The 21824-nt window shown below is 43.7% G+C and overlaps 5 long non-coding RNA genes across 8 annotated transcripts; 2 read left to right on the plus strand and 3 right to left on the minus strand.

Annotated features, from left to right (window-relative positions):
- Nucleotides 1-255: 255 nt before the first annotated feature.
- Nucleotides 256-704, minus strand: LOC146502321 (uncharacterized). Its single transcript, XR_014869494.1, has 2 exons — nucleotides 644-704; nucleotides 256-319 (listed from the first exon to the last, which is right to left on the minus strand). It is a non-coding gene; the product is annotated as an uncharacterized LOC146502321 (long non-coding RNA).
- LOC146502322 (uncharacterized) lies at nucleotides 704-1187 on the plus strand. Its single transcript, XR_014869493.1, has 2 exons — nucleotides 704-896; nucleotides 969-1187. It is a non-coding gene; the product is annotated as an uncharacterized LOC146502322 (long non-coding RNA).
- LOC146502323 (uncharacterized) lies at nucleotides 1132-9570 on the minus strand. Of its 3 annotated transcripts, XR_014869489.1 has the most exons (10): nucleotides 9547-9570; nucleotides 9151-9226; nucleotides 8264-8331; nucleotides 7974-7992; nucleotides 7543-7598; nucleotides 7059-7271; nucleotides 6718-6762; nucleotides 4957-5037; nucleotides 3310-4100; nucleotides 1132-1206 (listed from the first exon to the last, which is right to left on the minus strand). It is a non-coding gene; the product is annotated as an uncharacterized LOC146502323 (long non-coding RNA). The 3 variants fall into 3 exon arrangements; XR_014869488.1 differs by lacking the exon at nucleotides 7974-7992 and having other exon boundaries at nucleotides 7543-7616; XR_014869487.1 differs by lacking the exons at nucleotides 1132-1206; nucleotides 3310-4100; nucleotides 4957-5037; ... (3 more) ...; nucleotides 7974-7992; nucleotides 8264-8331 and adding an exon at nucleotides 8919-8985 and having other exon boundaries at nucleotides 9098-9226.
- Nucleotides 7025-10230, plus strand: LOC146502324 (uncharacterized). Of its 2 annotated transcripts, none has more exons than XR_014869491.1 (2): nucleotides 7025-7083; nucleotides 7831-10230. It is a non-coding gene; the product is annotated as an uncharacterized LOC146502324 (long non-coding RNA). The 2 variants fall into 2 exon arrangements; XR_014869492.1 differs by having other exon boundaries at nucleotides 7039-7083; nucleotides 8922-10230.
- On the minus strand, nucleotides 10132-11250 carry LOC146502325 (uncharacterized). Its single transcript, XR_014869490.1, has 2 exons — nucleotides 10796-11250; nucleotides 10132-10543 (listed from the first exon to the last, which is right to left on the minus strand). It is a non-coding gene; the product is annotated as an uncharacterized LOC146502325 (long non-coding RNA).
- Between the last annotated feature and the right edge of the window lie 10574 nt (nucleotides 11251-21824).

Consider the following 21824-nt stretch of genomic DNA (forward strand, 5'->3'; position numbering starts at 1 on the left):
AAACCCTAACCCTAACCCTAAGTCAGCAGCACAGGCAATGATTGTGGCAAAGCTTGCCTCACAGGAAATACTGGCCCTGGTGTGGTGAATAAGGCTTCAGCCAGAAGCACAACAGGCTGTGGTGTGGCAAAGATGGCAGCTTCCTCCTGCGTATAGTTACAACTCTAAGCAACTGTCCTACGGAGGAAAGACTCACTGCTCACCACTCAAACAGTCGACACTAATAAAAAGTTTGTTTTGGATGATTTTTGTCCAATTCATCCCTAACCCTAACCCTAAACCATAAACCCTAACCCTATCCATAACCCTAACCCTAACCCTACCATAACCCTAACCCTAACCCTATCCATAACCCTAAACCCTAACCCTAACCCTAAGTCAGCAGCACAGGCAATGATTGTGGCAAAGCTTGCCTCACAGGAAATACTGGCCCTGGTGTGGTGAATAAGGCTTCAGCCAGAAGCACAACAGGCTGTGGTGTGGCAAAGATGGCAGCTTCCTCCTGCGTATAGTTACAACTCTAAACAACTGTCCTACGGAGGAAAGACTCACTGCTCACCACTCAAACAGTCGACACTAATAAAAAGTTTGTTTTGGATGATTTTTGTCCAATTCATCCCTAACCCTAACCCTAACCCTAAACCATAAACCATAAACCCTAACCCTATCCATAACCCTAACCCTAACCATAACCCTAACTCTAAGCAACTGTCCTACGGAGAAAAGACTCACTGCTCACCACTCAAACAGTCGACACTAATAAACAGTTTGTTTTGGATGATTTTTGTCCAATTCATCCCTAACCCTAACCCTAAACCATAAAACCTAACCCTATCCATAACCCTAACCCTAACCCTAGCCATAACCCTAAACCCTAACCCTAACCCTAACCCTAAGTCAGCAGCACAGGCAATGATTGTGGCAAAGCTTGCCTCACAGGAACTACTGGCCCTGGTGTGGTGAATAAGGCTTCAGGCCAGAAGCACAACAGGCTGTGGTGTGGCAAAGATGGCAGCTTCCTCCTGCGTATAGTTACAACTCTAAGCAACTGTCCTACGGAGGAAAGACTCACTGCTCACCACTCAAACAGTCGACACTAATAAAAAGTTTGTTTTGGATGATTTTTGTCCAATTCATCCCTAACCCTAACCCTAAACCATAAACCCTAACCCTATCCATAACCCTAACCCTAACCCTACCATAACCCTAACCCTAACCCTATCCATAACCCTAAACCCTAACCCTAACCCTAAGTCAGCAGCACAGGCAATGATTGTGGCAAAGCTTGCCTCACAGGAAATACTGGCCCTGGTGTGGTGAATAAGGCTTCAGCCAGAAGCACAACAGGCTGTGGTGTGGCAAAGATGGCAGCTTCCTCCTGCGTATAGTTACAACTCTAAACAACTGTCCTACGGAGGAAAGACTCACTGCTCACCACTCAAACAGTCGACACTAATAAAAAGTTTGTTTTGGATGATTTTTGTCCAATTCATCCCTAACCCTAACCCTAACCCTAAACCATAAACCATAAACCCTAACCCTATCCATAACCCTAACCCTAACCATAACCCTAACTCTAAGCAACTGTCCTACGGAGAAAAGACTCACTGCTCACCACTCAAACAGTCGACACTAATAAACAGTTTGTTTTGGATGATTTTTGTCCAATTCATCCCTAACCCTAACCCTAAACCATAAAACCTAACCCTATCCATAACCCTAACCCTAACCCTAGCCATAACCCTAAACCCTAACCCTAACCCTAAGTCAGCAGCACAGGCAATGATTGTGGCAAAGCTTGCCTCACAGGAACTACTGGCCCTGGTGTGGTGAATAAGGCTTCAGGCAGAAGCACAACAGGCTGTGGTGTGGCAAAGATGGCAGCTTCCTCCTGCGTATAGTTACAACTCTAAGCAACTGTCCTACGGAGGAAAGACTCACTGCTCACCACTCAAACAGTCGACACTAATAAAAAGTTTGTTTTGGATGATTTTTGTCCAATTCATCCGTAAACCTAACCCTAACCCTAGCCCATAAACCATAAACCCTAACCCTATCCATAACCCTAACCCTAACCCTATTCATAACCCTAACCCTAACCCTGTCCATTACCCTAAACCCTAACCCTAACCCTAAGTCAGCAGCACAGGCAATGATTGTGGCAAAGCTTGCCTCACAGGAAATACTGGCCCTGGTGTGGTGAATAAGGCTTCAGGCAGAAGCACAACAGGCTGTGGTGTGGCAAAGATGGCAGCTTCCTCCTGCGTATAGTTACAACTCTAAGCAACTGTCCTACGGAGGAAAGACTCACTGCTCACCACTCAAACAGTCGACACTAATAAAAAGTTTGTTTTGGATGATTTTTGTACAATTCAGCCGTAAACCTAACCCTAACCCTAACCCATAAACCATAAACCCTAACCCTATCCATAACCCTAACCCTAACCCTATCCATAACCCTAACCCTAACCCTGTCCATTACCCTAAACCCTAACCCTAACCCTAACACTAAGTCAGCAGCACAGGCAATGATTGTGGCAAAGCTTGCCTCACAGGAAATACTGGCCCTGGTGTGGTGAATAAGGCTTCAGCCAGAAGCACAACAGGCTGTGGTGTGGCAAAGATGGCAGCTTCCTCCTGCGTATAGTTACAACTCTAAGCAACTGTCCTATGGAGGAAAGACTCACTGCTCACCACTCAAACAGTCGACACTAATAAAAAGTTTGTTTTGGATGATTTTTGTCCAATTCATCCCTAACCCTAACCCTAAACCATAAACCATAAACCCTAACCCTATCCATAACCCTAACCCTAACCATAACCCTAACTCTAAGCAACTGTCCTACGGAGAAAAGACTCACTGCTCACCACTCAAACAGTCGACACTAATAAAAAGTTTGTTTTGGATGATTTTTGTCCAATTCATCCCTAACCCTAACCCTAAACCATAAAACCTAACCCTATCAATAACCCTAACCCTAACCCTAACCCTAGCCATAACCCTAAACCCTAACCCTAACCCTAACCCTAAGTCAGCAGCACAGGCAATGATTGTGGCAAAGCTTGCCTCACAGGAAATACTGGCCCTGGTGTGGTGAATAAGGCTTCAGGCAGAAGCACAACAGGCTGTGGTGTGGCAAAGATGGCAGCTTCCTCCTGCGTATAGTTACAACTCTAAGCAACTGTCCTACGGAGGAAAGACTCACTGCTCACCACTCAAACAGTCGACACTAATAAAAAGTTTGTTTTGGATGATTTTTGTCCAATTCATCCGTAACCCTAACCCTAACCCTAACCCATAAACCATACACCCTAACCCTATCCATAACCCTAACCCTAACCCTATCCATAACCCTAACCCTAACCCTGTCCATTACCCTAAACCCTAACCATAACCCTAACCCTAAGTCAGCAGCACAGGCAATGATTGTGGCAAAGCTTGCCTCACAGGAAATACTGGCCCTGGTGTGGTGAATAAGGCTTCAGCCAGAAGCACAACAGGCTGTGGTGTGGCAAAGATGGCAGCTTCCTCCTGCGTATAGTTACAACTCTAAGCAACTGTCCTACGGAGGAAAGACTCACTGCTCACCACTCAAACAGTCGACACTAATAAAAAGTTTGTTTTGGATGATTTTTGTGCAATTCATCCCTAACCCTAACCCTAACCCTAACCCATAAACCATAAACCCTAACCCTATCCATAACCCTAACCCTAACCCTATCCATAACCCTAACCCTAACCCTGTCCATTACCCTAAACCCTAACCCTAACCCGAACACTAAGTCAGCAGCACAGGCAATGATTGTGGCAAAGCTTGCCTCACAGGAAATACTGGCCCTGGTGTGGTGAATAAGGCTTCAGCCAGAAGCACAACAGGCTGTGGTGTGGCAAAGATGGCAGCTTCCTCCTGCGTATAGTTACAACTCTAAGCAACTGTCCTACGGAGGAAAGACTCACTGCTCACCACTCAAACAGTCGACACTAATAAAAAGTTTGTTTTGGATGATTTTTGTCCAATTCATCCCTAACCCTAACCCTAACCCTAAACCATAAACCATAAACCCTAACCCTATCCATAACCCTAACCCTAACCATAACCCTAACTCTAAGCAACTGTCCTACGGAGAAAAGACTCACTGCTCACCACTCAAACAGTCGACACTAATAAAAAGTTTGTTTTGGATGATTTTTGTCCAATTCATCCCTAACCCTAACCCTAAACCATAAAACCTAACCCTATCAATAACCCTAACCCTAACCCTAACCCTAGCCATAACCCTAAACCCTAACCCTAACCCTAACCCTAACCCTAAGTCAGCAGCACAGGCAATGATTGTGGCAAAGCTTGCCTCACAGGAAATACTGGCCCTGGTGTGGTGAATAAGGCTTCAGCCAGAAGCACAACAGGCTGTGGTGTGGCAAAGATGGCAGCTTCCTCCTGCGTATAGTTACAACTCTAAGCAACTGTCCTACGGAGGAAAGACTCACTGCTCACCACTCAAACAGTCGACACTAATAAAAAGTTTGTTTTGGATGATTTTTGTCCAATTCATCCGTAACCCTAACCCTAACCCTAACCCATAAACCATACACCCTAACCCTATCCATAACCCTAACCCTAACCCTATCCATAACCCTAACCCTAACCCTGTCCATTACCCTAAACCCTAACCCTAACCCTAACCCTAAGTCAGCAGCACAGGCAATGATTGTGGCAAAGCTTGCCTCACAGGAAATACTGGCCCTGGTGTGGTGAATAAGGCTTCAGCCAGAAGCACAACAGGCTGTGGTGTGGCAAAGATGGCAGATTCCTCCTGCGTATAGTTACAACTCTAAGCAACTGTCCTACGGAGGAAAGACTCACTGCTCACCACTCAAACAGTCGACACTAATAAAAAGTTTGTTTTGGATGATTTTTGTGCAATTCATCCCTAACCCTAACCTTAACCCTAAACCATAAACCATAAACCCTAACCCTATCCATAACCCTAACCCTAACCCTAACCCTATCCATAACCCTTACCCTAACCCTAACCCTAAGTCAGCAGCACAGGCAATGATTGTGGCAAAGCTTGCCTCACAGGAAATACTGGCCCTGGTGTGGTGAATAAGGCTTCAGCCAGAAGCACAACAGGCTGTGGTGTGGCAAAGATGGCAGCTTCCTCCTGCGTATAGTTACAACTCTAAGCAACTGTCCTACGGAGGAAAGACTCACTGCTCACCACTCAAACAGTCGACACTAATAAAAAGTTTGTTTTGGATGATTTTTGTCCAATTCAACCCTAACCCTAACCCTAAACCATAAACACTAAACATATCCATAACCATAACCCTAACCCTAACCCTATCCCTAACCCTAACCCAGGCAATGATTGTTGCAAAGCTTGCCTCACAGGAAATACTGGCCCTGGTGTGGTGAATAAGGCTTCAGGCAGAAGCACAACAGGCTGTGGTGTGGCAAAGATGGCAGCTTCCTCCTGCGTATAGTTACAAGTCTAAGCAACTGTACTACGGAGGAAAGACTCACTGCTCACCACTCAAACAGTCGACACTAATAAAAAGTTTGTTTTGGATGATTTTTGTCCAATTCATCCGTAACCCTAAGCCTAACCCTAACCCATAAACCATAAACCATAAACCCTAACCCTATCCATAACCCTAACCCTAACCCTAACCCTATCCATAACCCTAACCCTAACCCTGTCCATTAACCTAAACCCTAACCCTAACCCTAACCCTACTTCAGCAGCACAGGCAATGATTGTGGCAAAGCTTGCCTCACAGGAAATACTGGCCCTGGTGTGGTGAATAAGGCTTCAGCCAGAAGCACAACAGGCTGTGGTGTGGCAAAGATGGCAGCTTCCTCCTGCGTATGGTTACAACTCTAAGCAACTGTCCTACGGAGGAAAGACTCACTGCTCACCACTCAAACAGTCGACACTAATAAAAAGTTTGTTTTGGATGATTTTTGTCCAATTCATCCCTAACCCTAACCCTAAACCATAAAACCTAACCCTATCAATAACCATAACCCTAACCCTAACCCTAGCCATAACCCTAAACCCTAACCCTAACCCTAAGTCAGCACCACAGGCAATGATTGTGGCAAAGCTTGCCTCACAGGAAATACTGGCCCTGGTGTGGTGAATAAGGCTTCAGGCAGAAGCACAACAGGCTGTGGTGTGGCAAAGATGGCAGCTTCCTCCTGCGTATAGTTACAACTCTAAGCAACTGTCCTACGGAGGAAAGACTCACTGCTCACCACTCAAACAGTCGACACTAATAAAAAGTTTGTTTTGGATGATTTTTGTCCAATTCATCCGTAACCCTAACCCTAACCCATAAACCATAAACCCTAACCCTATCCATAACCCTAACCCTATCCATAACCCTAACCCTAACCCTAACCCTGTCCATTACCCTAAACCCTAACCCTAACCCTAACCCTAAGTCAGCAGCACAGGCAATGATTGTGGCAAAGCTTGCCTCACAGGAAATACTGGCCCTGGTGTGGTGAATAAGGCTTCAGGCAGAAGCACAACAGGCTGTGGTGTGGCAAAGATGGCAGCTTCCTCCTGCGTATAGTTACAACTCTAAGCAACTGTCCTACGGAGGAAAGACTCACTGCTCACCACTCAAACAGTCGACACTAATAAAAAGTTTGTTTTGGATGATTTTTGTGCAATTCATCCCTAACCCTAACCCTAACCCTAAACCATAAACCATAAACCCTAACCCTATCCATAACCCTAACCCTAAACCTATCCCTAACCCTAACCCTAAGACAGCAACACAGGCAATGATTGTGGCAAATCTTGCCTCACAGGAAATACTGGCCCTGGTGTGGTGAATAAGGCTTCAGCCAGAAGCACAACAGGCTGTGGTGTGGCAAAGATGGCAGCTTCCTCCTGCGTATAGTTACAACTCTAAGCAACTGTCCTACGGAGGAAAGACTCACTGCTCACCACTCAAACAGTCGACACTAATAAAAAGTTTGTTTTGGATGATTTTTGTCCAATTCATCCCTAACCCTAACCCTAAACCGTAAACCATAAACCCTAACCCTAACCCTAACCCTAACTGTCCTACGGAGGAAAGACTCACTGCTCACCACTCAAACAGTCGCCACTAATAAAAAGTTTGTTTTGGATGATTTTTGTCCAATTCATCCCTAATCCTAACCCTAAACCATAAACCCTAACCCTATCCATAACCCTAACCCTAACCCTAACCCTATCCATAACCCTAAACCCTAACCCTAACCCTAACCCTAAGTCAGCAGCACAGGCAATGATTGTGGCAAAGCTTGCCTCACAGGAAATACTGGCCCTGGTGTGGTGAATAAGGCTTCAGCCAGAAGCACAAAAGGCTGTGGTGTGGCAAAGATGGCAGCTTCCTCCTGCGTATAGTTACAACTCTAAGCAACTGTCCTACGGAGGAAAGACTCACTGCTCACCACTCAAACAGTCGACACTAATAAAAAGTTTGTTTTGTATGATTTTTGTCCAATTCATCCCTAACCCTAACCCTAACCCATAAACCATAAACCCTAACCCTATCCATAACCCTAACCCTAACCCTATCCATAACCCTAACCCTAACCCTAACCGTAACCCTAAGTCAGCAGCACAGGCAATGATTGTGGCAAAGCTTGCCTCACAGGAAATACTGGCGCTGGTGTGGTGAATAAGGCTTCAGCCAGAAGCACAACAGGCTGTGGTGTGGCAAAGATGGCAGCTTCCTCCTGCGTATAGTTACAACTCTAAGCAACTGTCCTACCGAGGAAAGACTCACTACTCACCACTCAAACAGTCGACACTAATAAAAAGTTTGTTTTGGATGATTTTTGTCCAATTCATCCCTAACCCTAACCCTAACCCATAAACCATAAACCCTAACCGTATCCATAACCCTAACCCTTACCCTATCCATAACCCTAACCCTAACCCTAACCCTATCCATAACCCTAAACCCTAACCCTAACCCTAACCCTAAGTCAGCAGCACAGGCAATGATTGTGGCAAAGCTTGCCTCACAGGAAATACTGGCCCTGGTGTGGTGAATAAGGCTTCAGCCAGAAGCACAACAGGCTGTGGTGTGGCAAAGATGGCAGCTTCCTCCTGCGTATAGTTACAACTCTAAGCAACTGTCCTACGGAGGAAAGACTCACTGCTCACCACTCAAACAGTCGACACTAATAAAAAGTTTGTTTTGTATGATTTTTTTCCAATTCATCCCTAACCCTAACCCTAACCCATAAACCATAAACCCTAACCCTATCCATAACCCTAACCCTAACCCTATCCATAACCCTAACCCTAACCGTAACCCTAAGTCAGCAGCACAGGCAATGATTGTGGCAAAGCTTGCCTCACAGGAAATACTGGCGCTGGTGTGGTGAATAAGGCTTCAGCCAGAAGCACAACAGGCTGTGGTGTGGCAAAGATGGCAGCTTCCTCCTGCGTATAGTTACAACTCTAAGCAACTGTCCTACCGAGGAAAGACTCACTGCTCACCACTCAAACAGTCGACACTAATAAAAAGTTTGTTTTGGATGATTTTTGTCCAATTCATCCCTAACCCTAACCCTAACCCATAAACCATAAACCCTAACCGTATCCATAACCCTAACCCTTACCCTATCCATAACCCTAACCCTAACCCTAACCCTATCCATTACCCTAAACCCTAACCCTAACCGTAACCCTAAGTCAGCAGCACAGGCAATGATTGTGGCAAAGCTTGCCTCACAGGAAATACTGGCCCTGGTGTGGTGAATAAGGCTTCAGCCAGAAGCACAACAGGCTGTGGTGTGGAAAAGATGGCAGCTTCCTCCTGCGTATAGTTACAACTCTAAGTAACTGTCCTACGGAGGAAAGACTCACTGCTCACCACTCAAACAGTCGACACTAATAAAAAGTTTGTTTTGGATGATTTTTGTCCAATTCATCCCTAACCCTAACCCTAACCCTAAACCATAAACCCTAACCCGATCCATAACCCTAACCATAAACCCTATCCATAACCCTAACCCTAACTCTAAGCAACTGTCCTACGGAGGAAAGACTCACTGCTCACCACTCAAACAGTCGACACTAATAAAAAGTTTGTTTTGGATGATTTTTGTCCAATTCATCCCTAACCCTAACCCTAAACCATAAACCCTAACCCTATCCATAACCCTAACCCTAACCCTATCCATAACCCTAAACCCTAACCCTAACCCTAAGTCAGCAGCACAGGCAATGATTGTGGCAAAGCTTGCCTCACAGGAAATACTGGCCCTGGAGTGGTGAATAAGGCTTCAGCCAGAAGCACAACAGGCTGTGGTGTGGCAAAGATGGCAGCTTCCTCCTGCGTATAGTTACAACTCTAAGCAACTGTCCTACGGAGGAAAGACTCACTGCTCACCACTCAAACAGTCGACACTAATAAAAAGTTTGTTTTGTATGATTTTTTTCCAATTCATCCCTAACCCTAACCCTAACCCATAAACCATAAACCCTAACCCTATCCATAACCCTAACCCTAACCCTATCCATAACCCTAACCCTAACCGTAACCCTAAGTCAGCAGCACAGGCAATGATTGTGGCAAAGCTTGCCTCACAGGAAGTACTGGTGCTGGTGTGGTGAATAAGGCTTCAGCCAGAAGCACAACAGGCTGTGGTGTGGCAAAGATGGCAGCTTCCTCCTGCGTATAGTTACAACTCTAAGCAACTGTCCTACCGAGGAAAGACTCACTGCTCACCACTCAAACAGTCGACACTAATAAAAAGTTTGTTTTGGATGATTTTTGTCCAATTCATCCCTAACCCTAACCCTAACCCATAAACCATAAACCCTAACCCTAACCCTATCCATTACCCTAAACCCTAACCCTAACCGTAACCCTAAGTCAGCAGCACAGGCAATGATTGTGGCAAAGCTTGCCTCACAGGAAATACTGGCCCTGGTGTGGTGAATAAGGCTTCAGCCAGAAGCACAACAGGCTGTGGTGTGGAAAAGATGGCAGCTTCCTCCTGCGTATAGTTACAACTCTAAGTAACTGTCCTACGGAGGAAAGACTCACTGCTCACCACTCAAACAGTCGACACTAATAAAAAGTTTGTTTTGGATGATTTTTGTCCAATTCATCCCTAACCCTAACCCTAAACCATAAACCCTAACCCTATCCATAACCCTAACCCTAACCCTATCCATAACCCTAAACCCTAACCCTAACCCTAAGTCAGCAGCACAGGCAATGATTGTGGCAAAGCTTGCCTCACAGGAAATACTGGCCCTGGTGTGGTGAATAAGGCTTCAGCCAGAAGCACAACAGGCTGTGGTGTGGCAAAGATGGCAGCTTCCTCCTGCGTATAGTTACAACTCTAAGCAACTGTCCTACGGAGGAAAGACTCACTGCTCACCACTCAAACAGTCGACACTAATAAAAAGTTTGTTTTGGAAGATTTTTGTCCAATTCATCCCTAACCCTAACCCTAACCCTAAGCCTTAAACCATAAACCCTAACCCTATCCATAACCCTAACCCTAACCCCCTAACCCCTAACCCTAACCCCTAACCCTAACCCTACCCTAACCCCTAACCCTAACCCTTACCCTAACCCTAACCCTAACCCTAACCCCTAACCCCCCTAACCCTAAACCTAACCCCTAACCTCTAACCCTAACCCTAACCCTACCCTAACCCTAACCCCTAACCCTAACCCTAACCCTACCCCTACCCTAACCCTAACCCTAACCCTATCCATAACCCTAACCCTAACCCTAACTCTAAGCAACTGTCCTACGGAGGAAAGACTCACTGCTCACCACTCAAACAGTCGACACTAATAAAAAGTTTGTTTTGGATGATTTTTGTCCAATTCATCCCTAACCCTAACCCTAAACCATAAACCCTAACCCTATCCATAACCCTAACCCTAACCCTATCCATAACCCTAAACCCTAACCCTAACCCTAAGTCAGCAGCACAGGCAATGATTGTGGCAAAGCTTGCCTCACAGGAAATACTGGCCCTGGTGTGGTGAATAAGGCTTCAGCCAGAAGCACAACAGGCTGTGGTGTGGCAAAGATGGCAGCTTCCTCCTGCGTATAGTTACAACTCTAAGCAACTGTCCTACGGATGAAAGACTCACTGCTCACCACTCAAACAGTCGACACTAATAAAAAGTTTGTTTTGGAAGATTTTTGTCCAATTCATCCCTAACCCTAACCCTAACCCTAAACCTTAAACCATAAACTCTAACCCTATCCATAACCCTAAACCTAACCCCTAACCCTAACCCCCTAACCCCTAACCCTAACCCCTAACCCTAACCCTACCCTAACCCCTAACCCTAACCCTTACCCTAACCCTAACCCCTAACCCCTAACCCTAACCCCTAACCCCCTAACCCCCTAACCCCTAACCCTAACCCCCTAACCCTAACCCCCTAACCCCCTAACCCTAAGTGGCAAACACTAGGGAAAACAAGTGCAAGTCACTTCCTTTCACTTCACAAAACATGTCAGAAAAGTTAGCAAAAATGCTAATGCTAAGCTAGCCCAAAATGGCAAACCCTGACCCTAACACTAGGGGAAACAAGTGCCAAACCCTGACCAGAACACTAGGGGAAACAAGTGGCAAGCCCTAACCATAACACTAGGGGAAACCAGTGGGAAAACCTAAGAAAACATCACCAAACACTAGGGAAAACAAATGCAAGTCACTTCCTTTCACTTCACAAAACATGTCAGAAAAGTTAGCAAAAATGCTAATGCTAAGCTAGCCCAATGCTAAGCTACCACCACAGGAAACAGTAGGGACTCACTTCCCTTTACTCCAGGAGTCACCTCAGAAAAGTTAGCAAAAATGCTAATGCTAAGCTAGCCCAATGCTAAGCTACCACCACAGGAAACAGTAGGGACTCACTTCCCTTTACTCCAGGAACCACCTCAGAGAAGTTAGCAAAAATGCTAATGCTAAGCTAGCCCAATGCTAAGCTAGCCCAATTATAGCCATGAGAGAACAGCAAAGCATCATGGGAACAAGGAAGTAGGCTCCGTTCCATAATTTGCATATATCGCCCATCATGCACCTGAAAAACCAACAACACACAGAACCATGATACAGAAGGGCATGTCTAATGGTGACCTCTGCTGGCAGCCAGCAGTGAGTCATACCCTGACTGGCCTCCAGGGTACGCTTTACCCTTGGGATAGGAGCCTAAAAGGCAGCCCCCTGCACTCACTGCCTTTCTGGTTCTGGTCCCAGCTACCGTATCTTCTCTCACCCGTCGCTAGGACAGATACGGATCGCATAATTGGCATCCCGGGTCGATTCCGCATCCGTCGATAGGTCACATGACTATGTTCAGTCACCTGACCAAAAATATTTCGTCACATGTTAAGTCACCGATCCCTGACATGTTGGGTGTCTAACAACCCGGCAGGGCCTGAGGAGTACAGTGGTGGTCGAATCAGCCCGATCAGACACTGCTATCTTCAACTTTGACCTTTTTATTTCGTCAAATTTTGACCGATTTTGCCTAAGTCCAGAACCGTTGGTGCTATCGACATGGGGTCTTCACCAGGGTGTCCGGAGGACCCCAAAACCCCCCCATAGACACCACTTTCATCCCTCTATGACACTTACTTTTCGAGTTATTCCATTTTATTTCGTCAACTACTGGCTATTACCCCCTAACCTAACCCTAACCCTACCCTAACCCCTAACCCTAACCCTACCCTAACCCTAACCCTTTGAACTGGGGTGGGGACATCATCACCAGCCCCTTGGACGATCATACTCCTTTGGGGTGTACTGTGGGGGGCCTGAACGCCCGGGATGGGAGCAGGTGTGGACAGTGCAACTTGATTTCCCCTAACCCCTAACCCAGCCTGAGGAAGGCGAAACTACGCCAAAACATCGCGAAGGCCCAATAAAGTGCACTAAACCCAAGATGTGGGTAATTTTTTTAACCAGGGCAAGGACACCACCACCCAGCCCCATCGATGGCCCGTGCACGCCAGGCTACCAGCTTGCTGGTGGCCTGTTCCTTACTCACACCTAACCATTCTGACACTTTGTGCCAAATTGACCCACAAGGGGGCCCAAGTCCTTTCTCAAATCCTAACCGACTAACAAATCCTAAACCTAACCAGGGGTGTCCCTAGGAAAAACAATGAAAAATAGAAAAGACAAGAAAGTCAACAAACAGAAAGAAAGATAAGAAACATAAACAACAAAGGACGGGATGTCAAACCAAGCAGGGGGTGCCATACAAACAAACAGAGAACTTAAAGATAAGAGAAAGAGAAAAATAACTAAGAGAAATAGAGAAAACACGTACACGAAACAGGACGAGATGTCAAACCAAGCAGGGGGTGCCATGAAAACAAAGAGAAATATAAAGAAAGAAAAACAAATAAGACAAAGAGACAAACAAGAGAAACAGAGAAAGCAACGAAGAAAAACAAGTAAGAAACTAAGAAAAATAAGAGAAACAGAAAGCAACGAAGACAAACAAGTAAGAAACTAAGAAAGAATTTTTGAAAAACACAAATAGAAAACCTAAAAGAAGGAGAAGTCGACTAAAAGTATAAAAGCCAAGAGAGGCAGAACAGAACAGAAACACATTGGGCCAGCCTGAAGAAGGCGAAACTACGCCGAAACGTCGCGAAGGCCCAATGAAGTGCACTAAACCCAAGACATGGGTAATTTTTTGAACCAGGGCAGGGACACCACCACCTGGCCCCATCAATGGCCCGTGCACGCCAGGCTACCAGCTTGCCCCATCCTAATTCTAATCTTACCCTGGGGGCCATAACCCAAAACCATGATTCTGGAAATCTTTCACATAATAAAAATGCATTACAAAATGTTTTTATTTGAATTAAAAATGATTTCTACAGTAAAAACCGTGGAATTATGTAAAATGTTAAAAACAGAAAATTAAAAACAGCATTTCTTTACAATACAATTTAATATTGTATTGTAAAGCGGTCCCCAACCTTTTTTGTGCCACGGACCGGTTTATGCCCGACAATATTTTCATGGACCAGACTTTAAGGTGTCGCAGATAAATACAACAAAATAAAACTAGTACCGGTACCGAAAAAAAGAAAATTTATTCATAACACACGTGAAAAGACCCAGGAAAACCGAGTAAACAATAAAAACTAACAAAATAACGCTGAAAACTGATAAAAACCCTGAAAACTATACATTTCACACCTGAGCCTCAACTCTCGCGGCCCGGTACCAAACGACTCACGGACCGGTACCGGTCCGAGGCCCAGGGGTTGCTGGCGTAGAACATTAACATAATTATATTAAAGAAGGCTTACAATAGGGGAAAATGTTTAAAAACACTTTATTTACACAAATAACATTTACACAAAACAAATACAGTTAAAAGCATTAAATATTAAAAACAATGGATTCCACAATATTCAAATTCATATATACACGAGAATCTTAAAAAATTTAATCTTAATCTTAAAAACGGTTTATATAAACACGATAATATAGATTTCAATAGAAGAAAACTGGAAAAGGTTTTGTTAAAAATAAATAAATAAATGACACACAGAGGGAAGGGTATAAAGGGAGGTGGAGTCAGCCTGGAGCTCATTTCGACTCTGGACTCTGAGGAGTGAACATCAGTAGCCACAGCCTTGTGCAATACAGCGTCATTTGTTTATCTTTTTTTGTGTGCCAAGCACCTGAGGAAGACCCTTAAAGGGTCGAAACGTTGCACGTACAGCACACTGTTTTTTGGACGTTATTAATTGATTAAATAAAACTTTTGTTTTAATTTTTCTTTAATTTCTTTTCCTTTTTTTTCTTTTCATTTTTTACATTTGTATCTCGCCTCATAAAAGCTTGAATAAGAGTTACAATTATTTAGATAATAAAGGCGAACCCACATCACAAAAACTACAACAATATACAAAACATAAAACACAACAACACAAACACTAGTGATGTGCGATACCACTGATTTCCTTTCCGATCCGATACCAAGTAATATTCAGGGTGGTATCAACGATACTGATCCGATACCGATACTTTGTACAAAATCTTATTTTATTTATAGTATCTCAAATTATAGCATCATAATGATTACAGGACATCAGAGTACTTGTTTCCAATGATGACGGCAGCTGCTTAGTTTTAATATTACTCATTTCTCTTTCTGGGTCGCAAAAAAACTTTTAACATATTTTCAGGTGAGAATGTAGCCGTGTAAACTTCAAATATCTGAGCCTATCAACACATTGTTTTCAAACCCTGCGGTCTTTCGCTACTCGGGTTAAACATGATATATATAAGTCACTTAGATAACTTAAAAATGTTATTGTTTGGCTTTTTCAGTGTTTTATTTGTTCGTGAGTAAATCAGTTTGGCTGAGATTAAAATTATTAGATTAGATTAAATTAAATTTAGCTTTATTAATCCCTCAGGAGGGTTCCTCAGGGTTTTCCCACAGCTGAATAAACGTCAAACAGAAAACTGATTAAACAGAAGTGTGAGACGGTCGAGAGTTTACGCCAGTGCCCAGTTATATTTTAGATAGCAAGGAGCAGACGGCAGTTTCACTCCACCGAGGGAGCTCGTGCCGTATACCCGGCTTTCTTTAGACCGCGAAGGCCGGGTCCTCAGGTGGAAGCAGCCTCTGAATTTGGACACCCCCGCTGTTTCCGCACATTTAACGTATTTTATCCAATAAATAAACGCTGTAAAATGTATTTATCCCCCAACAGCCTTTTTGAATGTCTCCCTAGTGTGGCCACAACACCTCACATTTTTGTAAGTAAGTAAGTAAGTAAAGTTTATTTATTAAGCGCTTTTCATAGACAGGCAGTCACAAAGCGCTGCACACAGAGATTAAAATAAACAGTACGATAAATAGCAAAATGCACAATGTACACAATATAGAGTTTAACTGTAAATTAAAATATAAAAATGTAAAAAGCATTGGTCAACAGAAAGCTTGTTTAAACAGTAAAGTTTTTAACTGTTTTTATAAGGATTCCACAGAGTCAACCAAACGTAGTTGTAGAGGTAGACTGTTCCACAGCCTTGGTGCCACAGACTGAATGGCTCTGTCCCCTTTCGTCTTCGGACGAGCGGAGACGGCGAGCAGTAGTGTATTTTGTGAGAAGCTTGGATAAATAATCTGGGGCTTGGCCATTTAGTGCTCTGTACGTTAAAAAATAATTTTAAAATGAATTCTAAAATCTATTGGGAGCCAATGTAAAGAACATAAAATAGGAGTGATGTGAGCTCGCTTGCTAGAGGGAGTTAGTAGTCTGGCTGCTGCATTTTGTATAGCTTGGAGGCGAGAAAGAGATGATTTATCCAAGCTGATAAATATGTTATTGCCACATGTATCGCAAACCACGTCTCAGTTTTTGTGGAGGTAAAATAGGTTCGCACATGACTCCAATTACGCTCAGCCATTGTTGTGAGTGCGCACGCCAAGGGGCTGCGAGACAGACAGCCTATTTCGCAAATGACTATGAAAGGCAGAAGAGGAAATAGTTCCTTTGAATGTAGACAATCCAAATGTCATAGTTTCTTTCCACTGTGTTCCTGTTAATGATAAACTACAAATTTACCCTAAATTACTAAAATATCGATATTTTAATGTGAGAATCGATTCTAGAACATAAATGATTGGTATCGGAGGAATCGATATTTCAGGATCGATCCGCACATCACTAACAAACACAACAATTAGCCTAAGACTGAGGACCGGATGGCCTCAGCAGGTTGGACCATCGTCCAATACGGGAAAAGGTGGAGGCTTTTCCGTAATCGTGACAACCAGCAGGGTGGGTTTCCTTCGGGAGAGATGGCCCGTGCATTTCCTGCCTCACAGAGGTGGCAGGCTAAGTCCCCTAACCCTAACCAACCCCATCACTCCATCAACTGTAAAACTTAAATGCTTAATTTTGCACGATTATATTATCATAAATAAGATTAAAATGAATAATGTTACAAGTTTACAAAGTCACAAATACCCATTAGATTCAGATCGAACCTAATAGGGCCTCACTTGCCCTTTAAAAATTAAAACACGGGTGAGTAATAAATTAGACCACTAAATATGAAAGATAATTTAGTGTAATTCAATTCAATTCAATTCAATTTTATTTATATAGCGCCAAATCACAACAAATGTCGCCTCAAGGCGCTTCATAGATACAGAGAAAAGCCCAACAATCACATGACCCCCTATGAGCAAGCACTTTGGCGACAGTGGGAAGGAAAAACTCCCTTTTAACAGGAAGAAACCTCCGGCAGAACCAAGCTCAGGGAGGGGCGGCCATCTGCTGCGACCGGTTGGGGTGAGAGAAGGAAGACAGGATAAAAGACATGCTGTGGAAGAGAGACAGAGATTAATAACAGATACGATTCAATACAGAGAGGTCTGTTAACACATAGAGAGCGAGAAAGGTGACTGGAAAGGAAAAACTCAATGCATCATGGGAATCCCCCGGCAGCCTACATCTATTGCAGCATAACTAAGGGAGGATTCAGGGTCACCTGGTCCAGCCCTAACTATATGCTTTAGCAAAAAGGAAAGTTTTAAGCCTAATCTTAAAAGTAGAGATAGTGTCTGTCTCCCGAATCCAAACTGGAAGCTGGTTCCACAGAAGAGGGGCCTGAAAACTGAAGGCTCTCCCTCCCATTCTACTTTTAAATACTCTAGGAACAACAAGTAGGCCTGCAGAGCGAGAGCGAAGTGCTCTAATAGGGTGATATGGTACTACAAGGTCATTAAGATAAGATGGGGCCTGATTATTTAAGACCTTGTATGTGAGGAGCAGGATTTTGAATTCAATTCTGGATTTAACAGGAAGCCAATGAAGGGAAGCCAAAACAGGAGAAATATGCTCTCTCTTTCTAGTCCCTGTCAGTACTCTTGCTGCAGCATTTTGGATTAACTGAAGGCTTTTCAGTGAGTTTTTTGGACATCCTGATAATAATGAATTGCAGTAGTCCAGCCTGGAAGTAATAAATGCATGAACTAGTTTTTCAGCGTCACTCTGAGACAGGATATTTCTAATTTTAGAGATGTTGCGCAAATGGAAGAACGCAGTCTTACATATTTGTTTAATATGTGCGTTGAAGGACATATCCTGGTCAAAAATGACTCCAAGGTTCCTCACAGTGTTACTGGAGGCCAAGGTAATGCCATCCAGAGTAAGAATCTGGTTAGATACCATATTTCTAAGCTTTTCAGCGCCGAGTACAATGACCTCAGTTTTATCTGAGTTAAGAAGCAGAAAGTTAGTGGCCATCCAAGTCTTTATGTCTTTAAGACATTCCTGCAGTTTAACTAATTGGTGTGTGTTATCTGGCTTCATGGACAGATAGAGCTGGGTGTCATCTGCATAGCAGTGAAAATGTATGCTATGTCTTCTAATGATGCTGCCTAGGGGAAGCATGTATAATGTAAACAGAATTGGTCCTAGCACTGAACCCTGTGGAACTCCATAATTAGTCTATTAGATAGATATGATACAAACCACTGCAGTGCAGTACCTGTAATACCTACAGCATGTTCTAATCGCTCTAATAGGATATTATGGTCAACAGTATCGAATGCTGCACTAAGGTCAAGAAGGACAAGCACAGAGATGAGTCCACTGTCAGAGGCCATAAGAAGATCATTTGTAACCTTCACTAAAGCTGTTTCTGTGCTGTGATGAACTCTGAAACCTGACTGAAACTCTTCAAATAAACCATTCCTCTGCAGATGATCTGTTAGCTGTTTGACAACTACTCTTTCAAGGATTTTTGATATGAAAGGAAGGTTGGAGATTGGCCTATAATTAGCTAAGACTGCTGGGTCTAGAGATGGCTTTTTGAGTAAAGGTTTAACTGCAGCCACCTTGAAGGCCTGTGGTACATAGCCGATTATTAGAGATAGGTTGATCATATATAAGATCGAAGAATTAATCAATGGCAGGACTTCTTTGAGCAGTTTTGTAGGAATGGGGTCTAAAAGACACGTTGATGGTTTGGAGGAAGTAATTATTGAAGTTAACTCAGAAAGATCGATTGGGAAAAAAAGAGTCTAACTTAACATCAATGAAACTAAGAGTAGCTGTAGATAATATTACATCTGTGGGATGATTATTGGTAATTTTTTCTCTAATGATAAAAATTTTATTTGTGAAGAAGTTCATGAAGTCATCACTAGTTAACGTTAAAGGGATGGTTGGCTCAAAAGAGCTCTGACTTTTTGTCAGCCTGGCTACAGTGCTGAAGAGAAACCTGGGGTTGTTCTTATTTTCTTCAATCAGTGATGAGTAGTAAGCTGTTCTGGCTTTGCGGAGGGCTTTCTTATAAAGCAACAAACTATTTCTCCAGGCTAAATGATGATCCTCTAAATTTGTGACACGCCATTTCCTCTCCAGATTACGAGTCATCTGCTTTAGGGTACGTGTTTGAGAATTATACCACGGGGTCAGGTACTTCTGATTAGAGACCTTAGTTTTCACTGGAGCTACAGTATCCAGAGACAACATTATCTCACTTTTCAATTGTTTTGTTATTGAAAGCCAAAATGGAAATAATTACATCAATTAAAGTAATTTCACTAAACCTGAGACACACTGCAGGGTCTAATCAACCCTGACAGGGCCTTCCTTGGAAGAGGGTGTCTAGTGATAATGGCCGAAATGTGGTGGATTATAAATTTGATTAGTTTTGAAGTTGTACATCTCTGTTCCTTACATTTCATGTGATGCCTTTATTAATGTTTTATTTGTTGCTTTGACTGTTTTCGAATAGAATATGCAGTGGGAATATAGAGGGAGATATGTAGTGAAAGTTTTGCTGGGTTGATTGTGCGTCAATCCATTGGTAATGCCTCAGCGCTCCAGTAGGTGGGTTTGCGCGCTTCCTCCTTCACTCAATACAGACGAGTGAGAGTGAGAGCTGCGTGTCTGTGCCGTTCTTTCACCTCTCCTCACTATTTCCCCTGTTTAAGGTAACTGTCATGGACAAATCTGTATAAATGTGTGTTACTGTTGATTATTACATTGTTATCATTGTTCATTGTAGCGAAAGATGTGAATTGCGGACTGTTTTTGGCTGAGAAGTTTCAGTTAAATCTCTGTTACTGTGTATGCTAGTTTTCGCTATTACTCCGCCATATTGTGTGAAGAGTTTTCTGTTACTATCTGTTTAGCTTCTGAAACTCAATACAGACGAGTGAGAGTGAGAGCTGCGTGTCTGTGCCGTTCTTTCACCTCTCCTCACTATTTCCCCTGTTTAAGGGCACAACATTTGGAGGCACCGCTGGGATGATTGATTCGAGGACCATCCCTGACCTGTAAGAGAAATCCTCTCGTTGATCACCCCCCCCCCCCCCCCCCAGATGACCCAGGTATCAGAAGGGAGCATAGTAAAGCAGCAGAGACATCGCTAGACCTAAGTTGGTGTCTGTATCCTGAAGTGAAAAAGTCGCCACTAGGGGGCAGTAAAAGCCAACTAAGTCTGATCATTTCTCAACTGACTGCTTGTGCTAACTCCTCTGACAACACGGAGTCTGAATTAGAAAAGCTACAGCTGGAGATTAAAGGAACACTGTATCAACTGACTTTAGAGCAGCTGACTAAATTATGTGATGTACTTCAAATCTCAGGACCAGGAAAAGAGTTTGTGATTAATAGAACGCGCAGTCAGCTAGTCTCGCATTTAGTTAAGCACCTTGAACGCACAGAGCTGGCTACCCGAAAGGACGAAGGTATGTCAGAACTTCTTAATGTCCAGGACATTATAAGTGACATACAAATGGATAAAAAAACAGGGTGTGAATGAAACAGTGGATCCAGCTGTTCAGGACCAGGAAAGTAGCCAGGAGGAGATAGAGACATTAAGACTGCTCTTACAACAAAAAGAGGGTGGAATGCATGACTTGATGAGGAATAGCATGAATCCTGCCTTAAGTCCTCGCACCCCAGTGAGAAACATTGTTCCAACAGCACCAAACAGTTCCATGTGGCGCAAAGAATTTAAGATATCAGGCCAAATAGGAGAGCCGGGGCAAAAAGACAGGCTGACATTCTCCAGTCTGGCCAGACAAATTGAAAGCGGGATCAATAGGGGCTACCCAGAATCAGAAATCACTGATGCTGTAATTCGTGCTATCACGCCAGGCTTGCAGCTAAGGAGTTATCTTGAAGGGAAAGAAAACCTCACATTACCTGCTCTTAGGAGAATCCTCAGGTCTCATTACCAGGAGAAAGGTGCCACAGAGTTATACAAACAACTTACCTCTCAGGTTCAGAGTAGTAAAGAAACACCCCAAAATTTCTTGATCAGGAAAATGGACTTGAGACAGAAAATCCTGTTTGCTTCTCAGGAGGTTGAGTCCAGTCTAAAGTATGATCCAGCACTAGTCCAGAGCCTTTTCATGCATACTGTCCTGACTGGTCTTCAGAATGACAATATTAAAAGTGACCTGCAACCTTACCTCCTGCAAACAAATACTTAAGATGAGTTGTTGCTCGAGAGGGTAAATATTGCAGTCGCAAATGAAAAGGAAAGACAGGACAAAAAGAAACATGTTGCTCCATCACGAGTAACAGCTGTAAATACTGTCCAGTCTAATGATTCCCCAGTGGGAAAGAGAAGCACAGCCCAAGAGAAACCAGCCCCTCTACCCCCTGATCTTCTAACAGAAATAAAGGAAATGCGTGCTGACATGGTGCTGCTAAAAGACTTGAGGGCTGAAGTTTCCCAAATCAGAGAAACCATTCAGAAGACAACCCCAGCACCTCAGCAGCCTTTCCCCATTAAGGCTGAACAAA

This window comes from Neolamprologus multifasciatus, chromosome 15 (genome assembly GCF_963576455.1).
Source record: "Neolamprologus multifasciatus chromosome 15, fNeoMul1.2, whole genome shotgun sequence".
In the NCBI taxonomy this organism is placed as follows: domain Eukaryota; kingdom Metazoa; phylum Chordata; class Actinopteri; order Cichliformes; family Cichlidae; genus Neolamprologus; species Neolamprologus multifasciatus.